This window comes from Arachis hypogaea, chromosome 5 (genome assembly GCF_003086295.3).
Source record: "Arachis hypogaea cultivar Tifrunner chromosome 5, arahy.Tifrunner.gnm2.J5K5, whole genome shotgun sequence".
NCBI classification, from domain to species: Eukaryota; Viridiplantae; Streptophyta; class Magnoliopsida; order Fabales; family Fabaceae; genus Arachis; species Arachis hypogaea.
In genome coordinates, this window is record NC_092040.1 from 25918899 (window position 1) to 25940987 (window position 22089).

The 22089-nt window shown below is 33.6% G+C and overlaps 1 non-coding gene across 1 annotated transcript; it reads right to left on the reverse strand.

The window, feature by feature from the left end:
• Positions 1-2010: 2010 nt before the first annotated feature.
• LOC112804935 (small nucleolar RNA R71) lies at positions 2011-2114 on the reverse strand. The gene has a single exon (XR_003203551.1). It is a non-coding gene; the product is annotated as a small nucleolar RNA R71 (small nucleolar RNA).
• Positions 2115-22089: the final 19975 nt, after the last annotated feature.

Sequence of the window (22089 nt, forward strand, 5' to 3'; positions counted from 1 at the left end):
GCTACATTTCATACAATTCACTCCATGTTAGCTTGACTAAACTAATCACCCACTAAAGTTGCTTGATCCATCAATCCCTGTGGGATCGACCTCACTCTAAGTGAGTTTTACTACTTGATGCGACCCGGTACACTTGTCGGTGAGTTTTGTGTTGGATCGTTTTCCACACACCATTCTTCATGATCTTCAAGTTGTTCTTGATAAGTCTTCTTGTTTGATCTTGATGATTTCTTGTTTTGTGTCTTTTGTTGTTTTTCATGTGCATCTTTGCATTCATATTTTCCAAGCATTAAAAATTTCTAAGTTTGGTGTCTTGCATGTTTTCTTTGCATAAAAATTTTTTCAAAAATATGTTCTTGATGTTCATCATGATCTTCAAAGTGTTCTTGGTGTTCATCTTGACATTCATAGTGTTCTTGCATGCATCATGTATTTTGATCCAAAATTTTCATGTTTTAGGTCATAATTGTGTTTTTCTTTTTCTTTTTCTCTCTCATCTTTAAAAATTCAAAAATCAAAAAAATGTCTTTTCCTTTTTTCTCTCCACATTTTCGAAATTTTGGGTTGACTTGGTCAAAAATTTTTAAAATTAGTTGTTTCTTACAAGTCAAGTCAAATTTTCAATTTTAAAAAATCTTATCTTTTTAAAATCTTTTTCAAAAATCATATCTTTTTCATTTTTTTTATTATTTTCGAAAAATTCCAAATATCTTTTTCAAAATATTTTCAAAATATTTTTCTTATCTTTATATCAAATTTTCGAAATTACACTAACAAGTAATATGATTGATTCAAAAATTTGAAGTTTGTTACTTTCTTGTTAAGAAAGGTTCAATCTTTAAAATCTAGAATCCTATCCTTTTAAGTTTCTTGTTAGTTAAGTAATTAATTTTAATTTTAAAATTAAATCTTTTTCAACCATATCTTATCTGTCTTATCTTTTTATCATATCCTCTTATCTTATCTTTTTATATCTTTTTCAAAATTTATCTTTTTCAAAAATTTGATTTCAAAATATCTTATCTAACTTCTTAACTTCTTATCTTTTCAAATTTGATTTTAATATCTTTTTCAACTAACTATTTGACTTTTTGTTTGTTTCTTATCTTTTTCAAAACCACTTAACTACTTTTCCCTCTCTAATTTTCGAAAATATCTCATCCCTTTTTCAAAATTCTTTTTAAATTAACTAATTATTTTAAATTTTAATTTTAATTATATCTTATCTTTAATTTTCGAAAACCACTAACCACTTTTTCAACATTATTTTCAAAATTCTCTATCTCTCCTTCTTTTATTTATTTATTTATTTACTAACACTTCTCTTTACCTCTCTTCATCTCAAATCACTACCTCTACCCTTAACCATTCTTCTTCACTCTTCTTCCCTTCCCTCTTCTACTAACAACAAAGGATCCTCTTTACTGTGACATAGAGGATTCCTGTTTCTTTTCTTGTTCTCTTCTTCCCTATATGAGCAGGAATAAGGAAAAAGGCACTCTTGTTGAAGCTGATCCTGAACCTGAAAGGACTCTGAAGAGGAAACTAAGAAAAGCCAAATTACAACAATCCAGAGACAACCTTTCTGAGATTTTCGAACAAGAGAAGGAGATGGCAGCTGAACCCAACAACAATAATGCAAGGAGAATGCTTGGTGACTTCACAAAACCAACGTCCAAATTTGATGGAAGAAGCATCTCCATTCCTACCATTGGAGCCAACAATTTTGAGCTTAAGCCTCAACTAGTTGCTTTAATGCAACAAAACTGCAAGTTTCATGGACTTCCATCTGAAGATCCTTATCAGTTTTTAACTGAGTTCTTGCAGATTTGTGAGACTGTAAAGACGAATGGAGTAGATCCTGAAGTCTACAAGCTCATGCTTTTCCCTTTTGCTGTAAGAGACAGAGCTAGAACATGGTTGGATTCACAACCTAAAGATAGCCTGGACTCCTGGAAAAAGCTGGTCACGGCCTTTTTGGATAAATTCTTTCCTCCTCAAAAGCTGAGCAAGCTTAGAGTGGATGTTCAAACCTTCAAGCAAAAGGATGGTGAATCCCTCTATGAAGCTTGGGAAAGATACAAGCAGTTGACCAAAAGATGTCCATCTGACATGTTTTCAGAATGGACCATATTAGATATATTCTATTATGGTCTATCTGAGTTTTCGAAAATGTCACTGGACCATTCTGCAGGTGGATCCATTCACCTAAAGAAAATGCTTGCAAAAGCTCAAGAACTTATGGACATGGTTGTAAATAACCAGTTCATGTACACTTTTGAGAGGAATTCTGTGAATAATGGGACACCTCAGAGGAAGGGAGTTCTTGAAATTGATACTCTGAATGCCATATTGGCTCAGAACAAAGTGTTGACTCAACAAGTCAACATGATCTCTCAAAGTCTGAATGGATTGCAAAATGCATCCAACAGTACTAAAGAGGCAGCTTCTGAAGAAGCTTATGATCCTGAGAACCCTGCAATGGCAGAGGTTAATTACATGGGTGAACCTTATGGAAACACCTATAACTCATCATGGAGAAATCATCCAAATTTCTCATGGAAGGATCAACAAAAGCCTCAACAAGGCTTTAACAATGGTGGAAGAAATAGGCTCAGTAATAACAAGCCTTTTCCATCATCTTCTCAGCAACAGACAGAAAATTCTGAACAGAGCCCCTCTAATTTAGCAAACTTAGTCTCTGATCTGTCAAAAGCCACTTTAAGTTTCATGAGTGAAACAAGGTCCTCCATTAGAAATCTGGAGGCACAAGTGGGCCAGCTGAGTAAGAAAGTCATTGAAACTCCTCCCAGTATTCTCCCAAGCAATACAGAAGAGAATCCAAAAGGAGAGTGCAAGGCCATTGATGTAATCAATATGGCCGAATGCACAAGGGAGGAGAAGGACGAAAATCCTAGTGAGGAAGACCTCCTGGGACATCTCTCAAGCAAGAAGGAGTTCCCTATTAAGGACCTAAAGGAACCTGAGGCTCATATAGAGACCATAGAGATTCCAGTAAATCTCCTTCTGCCATTCATGAGCTCTGAAGACTATTCTTCCTATGAAGAGGATGAAGATGTAACTGGAGAGCAAGTTGCTCAATATTTAGGAGCTATCATGAAGCTGAATGCCAAGTTATTTGGTAATGAGACTTGGGAAGGTGAACCTCCCTTGCTTATTAGTGAACTTGATACATGGGTTCAACAAACCTTACCTCAAAAGAAATAAGATCCTGGGAAATTCTTAATACCCTATACCATAGGCACCATGACCTTTAACAAGGCTCTGTGTGACCTGGGGTCAGGCATAAATCTTATGCCACTCTCTGTAATGGAGAAGCTGGGGATCATTGAGGTACAGCCTGCCTTATTCTCATTCTAATTAGCAGACAAGTTAGTAAGACAAGCTTATGGATTAGTAGAGGACATGTTAGTAAAGGTTGAAGGCCTTTACATCCCTGCTGATTTCATAATCCTAGACACTAGGAAGGAAGAGGATGAATGCATCATCCTTGGAAGACCTTTCCTAGCCACAGCAGGTGCTGTAATAGATGTTAACAGAGGAGAATTAGTCCTTCAATTGAATGGGGACTACCTTGTGTTTAAGGCATACGGCCATTCCTCTGTAACAAAAGAGAGTAAGCATGCAGAGCTTCTCTCAGTACAGAGTCAAAAAGAGCCCCCATAATCAAACTCTAAGTTTGGTGTTGGGAGGCCACAACCAAATTCTAAGTTTGGTGTTGAGAAGACCCCACATTCAAACTCAAAGTTTGGTGTTGGGAGACCTTCATCATGCTCTGAACTTCTCTAAAGCTCCATGAGAGCTCACTGTCAAGCTAGTGACATTAAAAGAGCGCTTGTTGGGAGGCAACCCAATTTTTATTTATCTAATTTTATTTTTATTTTATTGTTCTTTTATGTTTTCTTAGGTACAAGATCATGTGGAGTCACGAAAAAAATACCAAAATTAAAAACAGAATCAAAAACAGCAGAAGAAAAATCACACCCTGGAGGAAGAACTTACTGGCGTTTAAACGCCAGTAAGGTGCATCTGGCTGGCGTTCAACGCCAGAACAGAGCATAGACCTGGCGCTGAACGCCAGAAACAAGCATGGAACTGGCGTTCAACGCCAGAAACATGCTACACATGGGCGTTGAACGCCCAGAACGTGCATCACTTCGGCGTCTAAACACCAGAATGGTATGCTAAGGCATTTTACATGCCTAATTGGTGCAGGGATGTAAATCCTTGACACCTCAGGATCTGTGGACCCCACAGGATCCCCACCTACCTCCACTCATCTTCTTAACATTCTTTCCAATAAACACTCTTCCCAATTAACCCCCTTCACCACTCACATCCATCCATTTCTTCCCCACCCAATCCCACCCATATGGCTGAAACATACACATCTCTCCCTCTCCTCCATATCTTCTTCCATTCTTTCTTCTTTTGCTCGAGGGCGAGCAACACTTTAAGTTTGGTGTGGTAAAAGCATAGCTTTTTGCTTTTCCATAACCATTGATGGCACATAAGGCCAGAGAAACCTCAAAAAAAAAAAGAAGAAGAAAAAGGAAAGACAATTGCTTCCACCTCTGAGTCATGGGAGATGGAGAGATTCATCTCAAGGGTCTATAGCTCAGTGGTAGAACATTTGACTGCAAATCAAGAGATCCCTGAGATACCTCAGGGGATAAAATTTTCCTCCACACAATTATTGGGAGCAACTAAGGATAGGAGTACCAAAATCACTAAGGATCATGCAACAGAAGCAAGGAAGAAACATAGAGGAGCTCAAAGAGCACCATTGGTCCTTCAAGAAGGTGCCACCCTCACTAAGGTGGACTCATTCCTTGTTCTTATTTTCTCTGCTTTTCGATTTTTATGCTTCATATTTATTTATGTTTTGTGTCTCTACTTCATGATCATTAGTAGTTAGTAACTATGTCTTAAAGCTATGAATAATTCCATAACTCCTTCACCCTTCTTAAATGAAAAATGTTTTTAATTCAAAAGAACAAGAAGTACATGAATTTCGAATTTATCCTTGAATTTAATTTAATTATATTGATGTGGCGACAATACTTTTTGTTTTCTGAATGAATGATTGAACAATGCATATTTTTGATCTTGTTGTTTATATTGTTGGCTCTTGAAAGAATGATGAACAAAGAGAAATGTTATTGATAATCTGAAAAATCAGAAAATTGATTCTTGAAGCAAGAAAAAGCAGTTAAAAAGCAAAAGCTTGTGAAAAAAAAGTGGCGAAAAAAAAGTGGCGGAAAAAAAGTGGCGGAAAAAAATGGAAAGAAAAAGAAAAAGCAAGCTGAAAAAGCCAATAACCCTTAAAACCAAAAGGCAAGGGTAAAAAGGATCCAAGGCTTTGAGCATCAATGGATAGGAGGGCCCAAGGAAATAAATCTAGGCCTAAGCGGCTAAATCAAGCTGTCCCTAACCATGTGCTTGTGTCATGAAGGTCCAAGTGAAAAGCTTGAGACTGAGTGGTTAAAGTCGTCATCCAAAGCAAAAAGAGTGTGCTTAAGAGCTCTGGACACCTCTAACTGGGGACTCTAGCAAAGCTGAGTGACAATCTGAAAAGGTTCACCCAGTTATGTGTCTGTGGCATTTATGTATCCGGTGGTAATACTGGAAAACAAAGTGCTTAGGGCCACGGCCAAAACTCATAAGTAGCCGTGTTCAAGAATCAACATACTTAACTAGGAGAATCAATAACACCATCCGAAATTCTAAGTTCCTAGAGAAGCCAATCATTCTGAACTTCAAAGGAAAAAGTGAGATGCCAAAACTGTTCAGAAGCAAAAAGCTATAAGTCCCGTTCATCTAATTAGAATTAATATTCATTGATATTTTGGAATTTATAGTATATTCTCTTCTTTTTATCCTATTTAATTTTTAGTTGCTTGGGGACAAGCAACAATTTAAGTTTGGTGTTGTGATGAGCGGATAATTTATACGCTTTTTGGCATTGTTTTTAGGTAGTTTTTAGTAAGTTCAAGCTACTTTTAGGGATGTTTTCATTAGTTTTTATGTTAAATTCACATTTCTGGACTTTACTATGAGTTTGTGTGTTTTTCTGTGATTTCAGGTAATTTCTAGCTGAAATTGAGGGACTTGAGCAAAATTCTGATAGGATGCTGACAAAGGACTGCTGATGCTGTTGGAATCTGACCTCCCTGCACTCGAAATGGATTTTCTGGAGCTACATAACTCCAAATAGCGCTCTCTTAACGACGTTGGAAAGTAGACATCCAGAACTTTCCAGAAATATATAATAGTCCATATTTTATTCGGGAATTGACGACGTAAACTGGCGCTCAACGCCAGTTCCATGTTGCTGTCTGGAGTAAAACGCCAGAAACACGTCACGACCCGGAGTTGAACGCCCAAAACACGTTACAACTTGGCGTTCAACTCCAAAAGAAGCCTCAGCTCGTGGATAGATCAAGCTCAGCCCAAACACACACCAAGTGGGCTCCGGAAGTGGATTTATGCATTAATTACTTACTCATGTAAACCCTAGTAGCTAGTCTAGTATAAATAGGATAATTTACTATTGTATTAGACATCTTTGGTCTCAGTTTTATTTTATTCTTCATCTGAGGAGACTATTGATCACGTTTTGGGGGACTGTCCATTCGGTCATGCCTGAACCTTTCACTTATGTATTTTCAACGGTGGAGTTTCTATACACCATAGATTAAGGGTGTGGAGCTCTGCTGTACCTCAAGTTTTAATACAATTACTACTGTTTCTATTCAATTCTCTTTATTCCTATTCTAAGATATTCGTTGCACTTCAACTTGATGAATGTGATGATCCGTGACACTCATCATCATTCTCACCTATGAACGCGCGTGACTGACAACCACTTCCGTTCTACCTTAGGTCGGGCGCATATCTCTTGGATTCCTTAAACAGAATCTTCGTGGTATAAGCTAGATTGATGGCAGCATTCATGAGAACCCGGAAAGTATAAACCTTGTATGTGGTATTTTGAGTAGGATTCTGGGATTGAATGACTGTGACGAGCTTCAAACTCTTGAAGGCTGGGCGTTAGTGACAGACGCAAAAGAATCAAGGGATTCTATTCCAACCTGATTGAGAACCGACAGATGATTGGTCGTGCTGTGACAGAGCATTTGGACCTTTTTCACTGAGAGGATGGGATGTAGCCATTGACAACGGTGATGCCCTACATACAGCTTGCCATGGAAAGGAGTAAGAAGGATTGAAGGAAGAAGTAGGAAAGTAGAAAAAAAAGGGCACAGTATCTCCATACTCTTATCTGAAATTCCCACCATTAATTTACATAAGTATTTATATCCTATTTTAATTATCTTTATTTTATGTTTATTATTTATTAATTTTCAAAAATCCATAATCAATTATTATCCGCCTGACTGATATTTACAAGATGACCATAGCTTGCTTCATACCAACAATCTCTGTGGGATCGACCCTTACTCACGTAAGGTTTATTACTTAGACGACCCAGTACACTTACTGGTCAATTGAACGGAGTTGTGTCCACACATAGCAAAGAGCCATTATAATTATTCCATACAACAACAAAGAATACAACATTGATGATCACAATTTTGTCCACCACCGGGACATGATGGGTAACCGGAGATTGATGGGCTGGACTCGATAGGTTGGCCCAATCGTTTGAGGAAGGAAACCTTCAAGTGGATTTGTGCCTTCGAGGCCTCCGTCCGACTTGTGAGTGTGAATGAATGGAGGGTGGTACCTGCAAAGACACTCCGATGCCTAAATCAGCAAGGGTGTGAGCAGGTCTAGAGAGTATTGGGACTTAGAGATACCTGAGGGGTGTCAGTGTATTTATAGTGGTGAGCCAATAACCACTGTTGGAGTAGTTCCACATTTTAAGGTGGATAACCGTCCCTTTATCTTAGGGAGGTTGCGATATGACTCCTGGAAGTGGGTTGAGAGATTTTAGGGGCAGTTATTATCTGCCAGCTAATCTTTGCTCCCGACTTCCTTAGAGCAAGTCGTGGGGAGCACCGACTTCTTGAGAGAAGGTCGGTGTACTGAGGAGTCCAACCTTGTGGGTTGGATCTATCGTTTGGACCTAGGCCTTAGTGTTGGATCAGGGTATGAACAATGATCATCAACTAACTTAGTGGTTATTTTAGGTTTATATAAGAAAAAAATTATGAATTCAACACTCACTTTTTTCACTACATACATAATTTATATATATATATATTATATAATATATTACTCTACCCTATCTGCACCCTTACTAGTCCATCCTATGAATAAGACACTAATATATTTTTTAAGGTTATACCACGTTTAAATTTTTGCTCTTTTTAAAGGTAAATAATTGAGTTCGTTTTAACTTTTGGAAGGACCCACTAGTGAGAGATTCCTCTTCTAGTTTAACTTTTCTTCATCAATGTAATTTATAAAATTTTCCTATATAATTTAGTATTTTAATTTAACCTTTTCTTAGGATGGAGCTTAGTGCCTGCATCTACTTTGTGGAAGCCTGTTACCAAAAATAAAGCCACAAGAGCTTGAGTATATGTTAGAAATCTCCCAATATTTTGTCTTTTTGAATTTTTATATATATTATGTCTGTATCTATATTTATATCTATATCCATATCTATAGTAATATATTAAAATCCAGCATTTGCCTGATGATTTGGCAATTTCTTTATTTCTGTATTTTTTATTCATTGTTTCTCAACACTTTTATGATATTTTCAATTTTTTTATGGTAGATATTACCATGAAGATTTTACTATATGATGAATCGTATGGTTTGATTTTGATGTACTACAAAAGTATTTTTTTTAAAGTGTGACTAAACTGAAGGTTGTGGTAAGCTTAGAGAAGGGGGGGTTGAATCTATACCTTCCTTTTAATTGCAGTTATTATCCTTTTAAACAAACTTTCAATTTAGGTTCTGTTTGAACTCAGCAGCGGAAATTTATGAGACAATTTATTTTTGTCTTATGAATATCAGAAAACAGAACTCAGCAGAGAAGAGAAAAGCTAACACCAGCATGTATCCTGGTTCGATTGCCTTGTGCTATGCAACCTACATCCAGTCTCCTCCACAACTATGGAAGAATTTCACTATAGTTAACAGTATTACATACACCAATTTCACACTCAAGTTCTAACCTAACTTGACATTGGCTATGCTAACACCTAACTATTCACTCTTAGTGCTAACCCAACTAAGAAAGGGATACCAAACAGGTACAAGATACAAGACACTTAACCAACCTAAAGAAATCAGAAAATAACTCTAGTCTTTTCTCTCAAGTGTATCACTCAGCCTTTTTTCACTCTTGGCTTTTACTTGAACTTTCTCACAATGCCTTTTCTCTCAAGAAATTACAGAAAGATAAGCTTAGAAAAGTTCATTACAATCAGTAAAACATGAAGGAGATTGACTTCATCAGCAGCCTCTTTGCTATGTGCAAAACCAGATTCGCAAACCTCAGATGCAGTTCTTTAGTATTGGATGAATGCTTCTTTGAAAGAAAGCATTATCCAAGTAGAGAAACTTCTTAACAGAACACTGTTCTCACTCTCTGGTTTTCTCTCCTTGCTTTCTGAATGAACATCAAGCTTCTTTTATCTCCTTGCATGTTGCTGGGTTCTTCTTCCAAGGTCAACACCTTGAGCTTTGAGCTTCACCAACCCACAGATTCACTTTTTCTCCTTAATCATCAGAGTAGAAACTCTCCTTCTGACTTCCTCATCTTGGTCGAAAGCCATAAAACAACAACCATAGAAATCTTCCAATGGTCAACTTGATCTGAGCCCTTGAAAACCAACTTGGTCCCCAAGTCTTGTTTAAGACCGTAGATACACAACAGAGAGGAATAGAAATCCTCTTTCCCTTGTATCCCATTTCGGATAGAGCAGAGTGTTAGGAAGAAGAGATGAAGATTTGATGCATGCAAGAGGAAATGGGTTACCTTTAACCTAAGCTTGATTTGGTTTGAACTGGGTGATTTGATATCTGTCTTTCTAGCTTAATCTTTCTCTTTCTCTCTTCTTTGGTGAAAAGCTTATGGAAGGAGCTCTCTCTCTTTCTCTTTCTTACTTTTCTGAAGCTTGTAATTTGACATGGTCAGAGAGGAGAAGAACGTTGCTTGTGGTGTGAGATCAAGTTTGGAGGGAAATAAAATCAACTCGGGCTTGGATCAGTTTGTGATCTGCTTGGCCCGTTATGATTTCTTTGGCTTCTTTCTTTACTTTTCCTTGGGCTCTCAATTTTGCTTTCAGCCTACCACCTCTTGTTTTATTTTCCATTTCATTTGGGCTGCTCAACTTAATTAAGGCCTGCAACATAATAATAAATAATTAGCAACATATACTCATTTATTAATTAATCACCACTAATTATTTATTTTGCCAAAAATAATGTTTGTCATCACTAATTAATTTAGTTAATTTCTTAACTCAACATAAACAAATAAAATATACTTTTAATATAAAAATCTTTATAAAAAAAATGATTTTAGCATCTTTATATGAGTAGGTGCCTTTCTTTATATGCATTCTGCCCCTCTTTTCAAATGACGTGTTGTTGAAAGAAAAGTATTTTGACTTGAATTCTGTTATGATCTTATTAGTCAATACATGTGTTGTTGATGACTGTTTTCCTCAATTGAATGAATTAATTTTCTCTTGACATATGAAATGCAGATGCTACCATTCGCTTGAGTTCTCTGCATATATTTTTTTTTCAATGCTTCTTCTTCCGTCAAATCTAAAATTGGATCCTGCGTTTTGCTGGTTGTGTTTCGTTGTAGCTTGTGAGTTGCTATGTTCTCTGTCTTTGTTTTGTCTTATTCATCCAGCTTCTCCCGTTTTCTCCATCTCTATAATTCTTCTTCATGGTATGTAAAGGGGATTTTTTCTCATACTTTTGTTTTGTGTCAAATATTTTTTATTCTGTCATTTATATTGGATATTTTTGTTTTTTTGTATCATATAGTTGAGGTTTGGCTTCTCATTATTTGTCAATTAATCTTTTTTTTTCTGGTTCCATGAGTTTATATGCCTGTTGTTTTAGGGTTATCGGGTTTCAAAAATCTGAAATATTGATTTTATATGCCTATTACTTTAGGACAGTAGGGTTTCAAAAACCTGAAATCTTAATTTTTTTTCTAGTTTCATGATTTATATGCCTATTGTTTTGGGCTGTAGGGTTTCAAAAATCTAAAATCTTTTTTTAAAGTTTTTGCCATTTGTGTTAATTATATGCCTTTTTTGTTTATCCAAACGGTATCCCCCAACTCAATAGGTTAAGAATTAATCCGTCGTGAATCGTAGCTCTATTTAAGGGTCTGCTACTGACCAATGAATTACTGTATGCACAAGGCGGGGTTCGAACTCCGAACACTTGTTTAAGCGAACAAGTGAGTTGACCACTCAACCAACTCAAGTTAGTTATATGCATGTTGTTTTAATGTTGTAGGATCTCCAAATCTTAATTTTTTTTTAAACTTTGTTGCCATTTGTGTTAATAGACAGTATAAATTTATAAGTATGTAATTTCAATGTGTTCATTTTTTCGGTGTGTTCAGTCTTTCTGATTATCCTCTGTTTAATTTTTCTAATTAATAGCTGTCTTGCAGGCACTTCTTCGGTCATTCATCTTCATTCTCCTGAGCTTTCATATTCTTGATTTTTGGATCAGTTGTTATGAATATGCATGATGTTTTTCTGTCTACTTTTTTTTGACTTATTGTTTCGATTTAATAATTTGATTTCTTTGTAGTCTTCGATGGTCTATTTTTTGTTTCCTCGTATCCTATTATTAAGCCATTGGATTTTTTACCTTTGGTTTTTTTGGGTTTTTTTATTTAAATCTTCTAAATTTTAAATTTTTATTTTAGAGGGTAAAATGTGATCTTTTATTTTTGAATGATTTTTTTTTTATATTTATTTTTGACTCTACTTATAAAATAAATGATAAGAAGTCATACTTTACTCTTTAAAATAAAATTCAAACTTTAAATGATCCAAATTCTTTTTTGTTGGTTCAACGGTTGTTGTAGGTGAGCTTATGGAGATTTGTCTCAATATTTCAAAACTTCGTGAATCTAGTGAGTCCTGTTGGTGTCGGTATATGGAATCACGTTGATTACATTTTGTGTGCTTTCCCAATATATGAGGATTCATCCGTTGTTTACTTTTACTCTTTATTTTTTGGTTATATTTCTTTTCTGAATTTTTAATTTCTATTTGGATCTAAGTCTTTTAAAATTTTTCATTTCTCTTTTTTTCTGTCTCAACTGAAACAGGTTGGAGTTTTGGTCCAATGTTCTTAACCTTTTCTTTGTTATATTCTTTTAGTTGCTTTTGTAACTCTTTGAATTTCGAAGATGTGTTCTCTTCTAAATTGGATGTATTCGTCGCGGTCATTTTATTTTAATTGTTTTTTTTTTCTTAATCTTCTTTTAAGGGTCGTTTGAAAACTTTAGAAGTAACTTTTTTTAATTTTTAACTTATAAAAAGTAGTAGTATTAATGTTTGGTGCAATTTTCAAAATCAAATTGTAACTTTCTAAGAAGTTATTTAAAAAAAATGACTTCTCCCATAATACTTTTACTTTTCATCATATTTCTATAAAATAAGTACTTTTAGAGTTAAAAATTCAAACACAAAATAACTTATTTATAAGTTACTTTTAACAGAGTCATTTATTATTTAAATTATTTTATCAAAAAAAACTTAATTAAGTTGGTTATCCAAATTTAGCCTAAATTTTTTTCCGTCATTTATGGAAACTTCCTCTTAAATGTTTTACTCATTCTTGCTGTTTTATCCATTATTTTAATAATTTCTTTCTTCTTCCATTTTATTTTTCTCCTTCTCGTGACTTGGTTAAATTTAGTTTTGCGAGCTGATTTTGAATATACAAAAAAATTATAATATTTTATGGTAATAATAGTTTTAGATAATAATATTTTAGTATATTATTATTTTATTATAGTAATATTTTATTAATTTATTTTGATAATTCACTTTTATAACTCTTATCATTTTTTTATTTTTAGTCATTTTCTGTTTTTTTTTCTTTTTCGTATATAATTTCGAGAACTATTTTTTTTTTTTCATTAGTGATGTTAAGAAAAAGAATGAGAAATAAAAGTTGAAACTCGATAGTCCGTGAGTTTTCTGAGGTTCAGCCATTTAGTTCAAAAACTCCAATAAAGATTTTAAACCGATTAAGTATTTGTTTCTTCTTCCTCTGTATGACCATATTAGTTTTGGCAAGGTAGGAATTTTTCTTTTGAACTTATGATTCGTTTAACATGTATATCGTGGTTTAAATATCACTTTAATTAAAATTAGGAAGAACGTGAGTTAAAGATCATCGGATGAAATTGGTTTTTGTAAACTAACTTCGAAAGGTAAGGTTTGGTAAATCAAACATGATTAAGCTGTATTTTATTGTTTGGTTGCTGATTTAACTTTTTTTTTAATACATAAAATTATATTTATTTGATGTTTTAATATTCTCTGGAAACACAAAAAAAAAACATGGGTTTCTAAATATCCAAAGGTTACTTTTTAGGAACTTTTTCATATCAGTTTCTTTCTTGAAAAAAAACTGTTACGTTTTGCACTTAATCTCCTTCATTTAGAAGCCTTTCAGTTTTCTCCAAATATTGTACATTGCACTATTTATCCAATTTGGGTTAATTATTTTTTTCTGTGATTAGCTTTCCAACAATGCTATATTCACATTTCTAAATCCCTTATTTAGTGTCTCCTTCATCATAGATCACAAAGGATTCCTATTCTTCATCTATAGTATTGTGTGTATATTGTTTTTCTATTCTTACTAATGAGGTTGAATCTTCCGTTTTAGGTTTTTTTCATAAAAGACTAGTAAGAACAGCACAAGACGAAAACACACAATTTTACTAAAAATGAAAACTGTTCACGATTTTGCAACGGACAGAGCTCACTACACTCACTGTTTCTGTTTGAATAAAGCCCAAGCAGCGCAAAAGAAAGAAGAAAAACACACTAAACAAATTATATTAATTTCTTAATAGAGTTAAGATCTTCTAAAAGTGAAAAGAATTGAATTCATTCCATCATTACTTAAGGCAAGCGGAAATTTTTAATTGACTTGTTCCAAAAGATGAAATATGTGTTCCTATCATAATCGTCATATTGAGTAATTTATAATTGAGAAGGTTAACGAGGTAACAAATACAAAAATAAAAAAAAATAAAAAAAATGTCAATGTTTTGTTTTTTCACAATTTGAATTCAAATTATTCTTAATTAAGTCCAAATTCAAAAGAGAATAATACTGAAAGGTAAAAAAAAAGTCATTATAAAAAACGGACGTTTCTTATATGGGGAAAGTATTTTTGGGACCTTTAAGGTCCATGAAACATTTGATATTAATGAATATTTAAGTTGCCGGTTCATAAATATTTTTAAGTTAGAAAATTTAAATTATTGAAAGTAGAATGGCCGGGTTTGTGATAAGTAGTAATACTGTAATAGTAGCATTGTCGCTATTATTATTATTATTATTATTATTATTATTTATCCGGAAAGTAACATATAATAAGTTATTTGTTAACTATCTCAAATAACAACCAGCGTTCGAACCCCAACTTAAGAACTTGCTCTATTCCTATGCTTTCTTCGAATCCATTGAAGGACCTCCACCTTCTATGCCCACGGCTCCAAGATGGCCACCCAACAACGATGACTAATAGAGTTGCCTTCTCCGATAACAACCCGATCCAGTCCCAACCCGACCCGACAAACTGGATCTATCTCTGTTGCAGCTCCCTCTCTCCTTCTCGTTCTGGCCCTCTCTCGCTCGAACTTACTCTGGAGTGTGGAGGCGCTTTGTTTTCTGCGATGAGAGCTTCCTGCTGTGGACAGTGGTGATGTCTATGTCTATCTTCGCAAGGATCTCTGATCTCCTCTAGATCTCCTCTAGCTCTAAATAAATTTCTTTACTATATTATTTTTTTGGGTTTAACAATTCCCATTTTTCTTTATCAAACCGAATTGGTTTGCAATTGCACAAACTAATGGCTTTGAAAATCAATCTCCTTTATTATTAATATTTTTATGATAATGTAGAAGATGAAGTACTAGTAAAAATGGATAATGTTATGGGATAGTGGATAATAATTAAACCTTGTTTTTGGGGTATGAGTTTTAATAAATTGTGTTTGGATGAATTGTGAATTTAATCCATATAACAAAGTCCAAGAAAAAAAAAAAAAAAAACAAAAATCAATTCCTCCCAAAAAAACAGAAACCAATTCCTCCAAAAAAAAAAATAATAAACCAGTACGGATAAGGTTGGTTCAACTGAACCATGTTAGGGCCAGTCCATAAATACATTTAATTTTAGAGTAAATCTAGCATTTTCAATAAGTTTGGTACAGCAGCCATCTAAGCCATCCATTTAGCATTTTGTTGCATGGTCCTTTAAGGACCTAATTATTCTTTCCCCACCAAAGACAAATCCATAAAAAACGGGCTCACAGAGCAGGAATAATAAGAATCCACGAGCCTCGTATTCTTCCAATTGATACCCCAAAATTAGAATGTGAAAATGATTCTAAGTAACTAAATGCTAAGAATCGTGTAATGAGTCTAAGAAATAAAATTGTGATATCTTATCAAGAAGAAAAGTTGTTACTCCAATAAGAAAAGGAGAAAAGACTATAAAAGAGAAAGAAGAATAAAGATTAAAATAGTAATTTTAATTTCATAATCACAAAACATAAAAGATTCACTTAAACATTTGAGTGTTCTTATAGATACCTTCCTCCGCGTGTTATTATTACATGATTTACTGAGTTTTTAACTTTCATCAAAGGTTGGAATAGAAAAAAAAAAAAAAAATTCCTCCAAATATATAATGTATGGACACCAATACACAATACAATATAGGACATAGAATACAGGATATAAAATATGCGGATGTACAAATTTTAGATTTTTATAAAATACAGAACATATTATATATATATATAATATAAAATAATTTTTAGATAAATTGTAATGTTATTTTGATATTTTATTAATATTAAAATATAAATTAATTTTTAAATATTTAAAAGTTTTTAATTATACAAAATACTTAAAATATTTTTTATTTTAATAAATAATAATATATATTATTTTTAAAATCATTTTAATCAATATTCTAAAAACTGATTAGACTGATCTGTTCAATCGGAATAATAAAAAATCAGTCATCTGGTTAATGTCCAAAACTGTCTTGCAAAAAATTGGTAAAAAAAATTGAACGAACTAGCAGTTAACCGATAAATCAACGGAATCGGACTGATTTATTGGATTACCAGTTCGAATTTATATATATAAACCAAACTCCACAGAATCCCAGTCCCACTCCTTTCTCACTCTGACTCTCTGAGAACCCTTTCTCACATGTCCTTTCTCACACTCAGTTTCCTTGGGCAGTTAATGTGAGCACTTTGAGTATTTTAACTGATGTAATTTATTTTTTCTTGTCATCTCTTCTTTTTAATTACTTCTCAACTTACTCTAGTTATACTTCCATCGATGTTCATTAGATTATCTTATACGAGTTTTCTTGCTTCACCATGAACTTCAACTGTTTGAGTTAGTTTTGATTGCATTTTCGTATGAACTTGATTCCGAACTATCTACTTTTGATGTAGCACACCTCAATCAGTCCAGAGCGTAAGCTAATGATTGTTGTTGGAGATCATCTAGATGGATTGCTAGTGGATCATCACAATGGGAAGGTACATAGTTCATATCATTATGTATTTATTTATTGGACTTTTCAATTGATTTTGTCCTGGTTGATGGTATTTTGATTTTCCTTGCAATGGATCAATGAGTATTGGGAGGATATAGGGACAATCAGGTCACTCTTTGAGACAAATTTAGCCCTCATCGAACATGTAAGTGTCATGTTTATCGTAATCTAGCAGCAAGTTTATAATTATGTTTTTGTTTCCTATCAAAAATACTTCTTTAACTAATTTTCATTGATTAGGATTTAAGATCAGTCATGTTACATTTGTAAATTCAGCCATCCAAATTTTGCTTTTACGAAGCAGGAAAACCAATGTATACATCAAGGAGAAACTTACCACCATCGAATATTGACAATAGCAAGGTTGGTACAGAAAAAAAAATAATACTAACTTAGTAGTATTTTATAACTAAATATCAAAAGTCATATATATCACTGGTTTAAGTGTGTATTCAATTGTTTAATTAGACTAAAACATTGTTATTTATCTTTGTATAGATTGTTTACTCAATAATATCGTATGGATGAATTTCGTGGAAAGACAGAATGAAAAATAGAATCCTAGGATTGGACTTATTTTTATTTGAAGCAAACATTTTTTTAAATTTGACTATGCAATTTTTAGTAAGAGATTTACTATATTGATATTTTTATAAAAATATTATTTTTTCAGTTAATTTTGTTATTTTTGCCACAAGTTTATATTCAATAGATGAAAAATATGAATATTTATAGCATTAAAAAAATCCAAAAAGACCAAAAAATTTATCTTTAAAATTAAACAAAAAAATTCAGCGTTTTTTAAAAGAAATTTTATTTTAAATTTGTATTGAAAATAGCGGCGGTTTTATAACCGTCACATTTAGTGATAAATAAAAAACCTAAAAACATTACGGCAGTTCATAACCACCGGTTGAAAACGGACTAAATCCTATGCTTGTATATCGCGACGGTTTAAAACCGCCGCTAAATTAGTTGCCGCAAAATACTAATTCAGCGGTGGTTTTACCAGCGGTTGTTGGAAATCGCCACAAAACCTAATCCCGGCGCCCACAACCAAGGAGGTCTACCGAACCACCGGCCTTTGATTTTGCGGCGGTTTAAAACCGCTTCTAATTGGAGAAAAAACCGCCGCTAAGCAGCGCCTATGCTGTAGTGAAAGTCACGAAGGCACCCCCCCAACAGGGTTCCCGTGTGCGCGTAGGCCTTGGTGGTACACCACGTCCTGTAGTGTGATAGTGACCTCACCCCACGGGAGATAAACATGTGCGTCTCCGGAGCCATCGCTCCACGAGTGCCGAAATCAGGAAATTGTCAAATGTGAAGTCTTTGAGGGGCACCGTGTCGCTGAATCCGGCCTCAGCCAAATACGGGACGATGGCGTCCGGTGGAGGAAGAGTATGGCTGACTCGACGGGGCAGTAGAAGGCGAGGCCTCTGCGGAATGAAAAAAAAATTTAACCTATAAAGAGATAATAATAAATTTGTGTACTCTACTTAAGAACAAAGTACTACTACTACTTAAGAACATACTACCATGTCTCTACTCTACAGATGTCTCTAAATTACTTATGTCGGTAAACAAATCCTAATTAAGTCATACCAATCTTACACAAGCAAATATTGTTCTAAATTCATCATACACTCCAATCCCTAATTAGCATTTTACTCAGTGCTTGTCACTACGAGACTACCCTAACAATGTCCGCATACTTAGATTAACCAAACGGAATGCAACTAACCTCGAAGCCGGCCGTCCCGACGTAATGCGACATCTCGTTTAGTCTGTTGATGTCACTGTCATTCCCCGCCTGACGTGCCATCACCGAATCGGTCTCAAATATGGTTGAAAAGGGTAAAAAGAGGGGAGAAAGAGTTTGACTAAGTCAAAATGGAGTCCAAGAACAGACTGTAAACAACTTAGACTTATAGGCGTCGTTCGCCCTTATCTTGTTTACAGTCTTATTTACAGTGTAAACGAAATACATGCAATTTCATCTCGTTTACAGTATAAACAAGATATGACCACTACTAGAAAAAGGGTTTTTTCGGACGAATTTTGAGACGAAATTGAAATAAATTTCGAACAAATTACAGACAAATTTTTTTTTTCAAACAAATTTGGGACGAATTTTTTTTGTCCCAAAAAGCCTTGTTGCTAATTTAAATTTTGTCTGAAATTTCGTCCGAAATTTTTTTCAGACAATTTTGTGACAGATTTCAAATAGGCATTTATCTACTAGATTTCTAACTATTATGATGTATTTTAGACGAATTTCAGACAGATTAGTCAACATAAAGACAACGTATTTCAGACAAATTTCAAACATAAAAATATTAATTTTTAGATAAATTTCAAACAAAAAATATACTTTATTTCAAACAAATTTCGAACGAATTTAGTCAAATATAACAAATTTTTTTCGAACAAATTTTAGACAAATCAAATATTTCTTTTCAATTAAATTTCAGACAAATTTAAATTAAAAGAACTTATGTATTTGAAACAAATTTCATACAAAACAAAAAAATATTTTCACACAAATTTTCTACAAATTTAATATAATATTTCAAATAATTTTCACACAAAATAATTTGCTATTTAATAGATAAATATTTTAGAAAATAAATTGTATTCGATCTTCTTTCTATATTAAGACCATCATAATCATTTTTTTCATATTACATCATCCAAATTCTAAACACATAATAAAATAATAAAAAATTAATTACCATAAAAGTGTTAAAAAAATATTTATTATTAAAATACTTTTGTCCATAAATGTAATAAAACTAAAATAAGAAAAAAAAATACTTAAACTAAAACAAAGAAAGCCTTTAAAAAGGTCATATATCATGAGTGAAATAAAATGTACTAACTAAATCACCTAAAAATTTCTTAATCTAAATCAGAAAAAATATATACTCCAAATATCAATCACTCATGTTATCATCACTAGAGCCTGTCCCAAGCTCATCTTCCGTAGGATCAGACAAGGTTGAAGGAAGTGGCAGATTCAACTTTTTATATAAAGCATGAATTGTCTTTTCAGTAGAACCAATTCTTTTCTGTTGAACTTTTAGTTGACGTCCTTGATCTTTTAACTTGTGCTCAGCATCTTTCAACTTAACCTTTTGCTCTTCATTGATAATTTCCTGCTCCTTTGCCTTTTCTTTCCACATGTGAAGTTCTTGCTCAATATTTAGATTGTCTTTGGATGTCTCTGAACAATTTCTGGAATCCAACTTTGAAGAGAGATCTAAACCAAAAGAACCTAAACCAAATGCAGATTTCTTTTTTCCCTTTGTCACAACTTCATTCCAAACAGTATAATCATCTGGTATATCTAGGCCTTCCTTAGTTGCCTCAACATCTCCCTCATTATCCAAGGATAAAGCTACTTGAGAAAGTTCTGTCTTTCGCTTTTTGAATTCACCCTACAAAATCAATTCATGTTAATTGCAACTAAATATGCCATGAACAAATACTAACATATAGTGAAAATTAGCAATTGAAAAAAACAAAAAGAAGAACAAACTAGCATCACATACAATGACTTTCTCAGATCTTTCATCAATCCAACTTTTGTCTTTTTTGGTGTGGCATTTAGTATAAACCTCCTCCAGAGAAGGTTTTACTCCCGTAGCTTTCTCCTATAATATAACAGTTTTAATCGATAGGAAAGAAAAAAGAATAAGAAAACATTGCAAAAATAATAAGAACAAGACTATAAATAAACTATTTTTATCTTACCATTCTGCGTGCATGTTCACCCATAGATATGGAACCACCAGTATGCATAGAACTTCCAGCATTTGATGCTCGATTCACAGTATTTGCTGCTGACCAGTTCTTAAATTTCGAATCTGTAGCAAAATAATGTAATAGTTGACGCCAAACGGGTTCAGGAATATATTTTGGTACATGGTTAGGGTCTTTTGAATAATTGCGTCTCTCCTGATTCATCAATGATCTTAATCGATCACTCCCTTTAATCTCAAAAATTTGACGAATTCTTGCATTGTGTTGAGGTTCCCACATACAATTTTTCTATAAAAGAAAACAAACATATACATTGAATTACCCACTATGTATAATATCAAAATAACAAAAAAAAATGATAATAAATACTTACCTTAAATTCAGTAAACCACAAATCTCGCATTTGCTCACTAGCATGTTTCCAGGAAGGGCAGAATTCTGAAAATTTGCTTTTAATGGCATTTGTTACATGACGAACAGCAGTACATGGATTAAACCTATAAGAAGTTCAAATAATGAGTAATTACACATGTATTCACAATAAAAACAATATAGAGAGAACGCTAAAACAGAAAACTGATTGTTGTACTTACTCATTGCCAAAAGGTTCTATTTTCAAGAGCCCTTCTTGAGTGACAAGTTCACCTTCTTGAGCAAGAGATCCATCGTGATGATTTTCATCCGATGAGTGAGCATGATGTAAATTTTGTTCATTATTAGGAGCATTATGAAATGATTGAGGTTGGATAGGTGAACAGTATGGTGATTCAGTTGGTGATGGTGATGGTGATGGTGTATGATCGGCATGGGAAGATAATAAATTTCTCTTGAATTTTTGTGGTGGCTGCGAAGAAGAGGGTGGCAATGCTGAAGGCTTTTTAGATACATGTGAAGGAACTGAAACTCGTGATTTTGTAGGTTTAGGGTGTGAAAGCTTAGGTTTGTGTGCACTAATCACCTCCTTATTAACAGATTTTTGTACTTTAATTGACAAGTGTTTTTTATTTTTTTTAGAACCTGACATCTAAAACAACAAAAGATTTATAAGATTAGTAAGACATTGCATCTAAATTTCAGTAACATGTACATCATCGAAAGAATTAAAAAAATAACAATGTAAAATAATACTTAGCTGCCAAAATAATCAATGAGGATGTAAAATAAAGTGCTACTATGTTTTAGTACTGAGTACTAATAAATATGTACACATGAGCATTTAAGAAGTTCATAGCAAGGATAATACTGTATTTGTGAAAGGAGCAGATTGTGTGAAAGGTAGAAACAGAAAATACTATAAATTAATTGATCACTATTCATGTTACTACTTAGGGTGTGTTTGGCAAACCCGTCTGAGAGGATAAAAGTGCGTTGAAGTTCTTTGAACGCTGCTTTTTTATCTTTGGTAATCTTTCTCCTCTAAACGCAGAAGTGATTTTGCAGCTTAAAAGCACGTTTACTAGAAGCAAAAAATTGTTGCTTCTGCGTTCACTTCAACGTGAGTTCA